Source organism: Mandrillus leucophaeus, unplaced genomic scaffold (assembly GCF_000951045.1).
Source record: "Mandrillus leucophaeus isolate KB7577 unplaced genomic scaffold, Mleu.le_1.0 Scaffold93, whole genome shotgun sequence".
Lineage (NCBI taxonomy): Eukaryota > Metazoa > Chordata > Mammalia > Primates > Cercopithecidae > Mandrillus > Mandrillus leucophaeus.
The window spans coordinates 1,053,203-1,055,022 of NW_012110141.1; the positions used below are offsets into that span (position 1 = coordinate 1,053,203).

The 1,820-nt window shown below is 43.2% G+C and overlaps 1 protein-coding gene across 1 annotated transcript in view; it reads right to left on the reverse strand.

Moving 5' to 3' along the window:
* Positions 1-1,820, reverse strand: part of DMRT1 (doublesex and mab-3 related transcription factor 1) — a 144,639-nt gene that overhangs the window by 54,964 nt on the left and 87,855 nt on the right. The gene's annotated exons all lie outside the window — the stretch shown is intronic.

Genomic DNA, 1,820 nt, shown 5'->3' on the forward strand with positions numbered 1-1,820 from the left:
AAAAAAAAAAAGATTGTAAAACAACACGCAAACCATGTGTAATGGGAAGCTGTGGACATCAGCACGATGCCATGCTGGATCCTGTTACTCACTGTCTATTCCCAGCTCCTTCTGTGCTGTTCCCTGCAGCAAGGAACAGGAGTCTGAGATCTGAATTCTGGAGGCGATTTGGATTCTGCTAACTGGACACATGAAGCAGAGCGAAACTGGGAAGGCAGTAAGGAGGCACAAGCGCCCCTCCAGCAGCAGTGGCAGCTGCACGTGAGCTCAGCAGTCATTCACTTTTTTCTGGCAACCAGATCCTGCCTTTAGGACCATGAGATAGCTTTTATGTAAGAAGCAGTTCATTCCCTGTGGCTTCCTGACTCTCATTCAAAGCTAAGAAGATATGACCTGATGACTTAGAAAGCGCCCCCCCCATTTCCACTTTCCTGGCCAGGTGGATGACTCTGATAGTGTAAGACCCCCTTCCATGCACATCTAGATCCTGGTACAGACACTGAGCATCCAACTCATGATCTTACCTTTATGGCAACAACAGAGCTGGACTCCAGTTATTTATACAGTTTTTAAAAAATTATATTTAGATGGTACTCACTTTTAAAATCCAATCTAAGGGAATGTTCAAGATAAATCAGTTCTGTTCAGAAATATGAATAATTTCAAAATAATCTAGAATAATTCAAAATCATGTTTTTCAATCAAATATTTTAAGTGCTACTTGAAAAAGAAAATAGGACTAACTTGACAGAGCCTAGTAGTGTAAAACTAGGTACTGGGCTTCCTCATTTTCTATGAACATCTAGATTGTGGACAATTCACCAACTAACGCTGGTCTAAGTGTACTTTGGGTATTATGGTGCTGTTTGGTAGAAAGAGCTAAGTCCCTGATTTCCACCTGATGCTTTGAGCAGCTCGAGGAATTTATTTTTGATCTCTACTGCTCCCAAGCTCAAATCTATGTTCTCATGAGTGGATTACTTCTTCTGGAGAAGCAAAGAAGACACCATTACAGGTGATTATTTCCTCTCAAGTGAAGTTTACCTGGGCAAGTCCCCTTTGTCCTTTCTGGTTTGTTTTTCTAAAGTATATTAAATGGTGTCTCTTCTAGGCCAATCACTCCGTTTTCACTTTCTACCATTACATTAAATTTTTACTAAATAAAAGGTTAAAGAAGCTATACTTGGAAAATAGCAAAAAAGGAAAAACTGGCTACCCCTAATGAGTAAGACCACACGGCAGGAGAGTCCATTAAGAAGCCATTAAACCATTTAAAAGAAAAGGGACAATCGTGGTACCTATTTACTACACATACCCAGTTATCAATTAGAACACTACAGCATCTTTCAATGATTCCCAGCATCTCTCAATGTGCATACGAATGGCCAGGGGGTCCTGTTAAAATGCAGGTCCTGATGTATAGTTAAGACTGGGGTGGAGGCCAGGCGCAGTTACTCACGCCTGTAATCCCAGCACTTTGGGAGGCTGAGGCAGACGGATCACCAGGTCAGGAGATCGAGACCATCCTGGCTAACACGGTGAAACCCCATCTCTACTTAAAAAAATACAAAAAATTAGCCGGGCATGGTGGCAGGTGCCTGTAGTCCCAGCTACTCCAGAGGCTGAGGCAGGAGAATGGTGTGAACCAGGAGGTAGCGCTTGCAGTGAGCTGAGACTGCGCCACTGCACTCCAGCCTGGGCAACACAGCAAGACTCTGTCTCATTAAAAAAAGACTGGACTGGAGATGCTGATACTGCTGGTGCCCAGGGACTAGAATAAGTGATCCTTCCTCTCATACTTAGTAACCTCTCACAGCCCA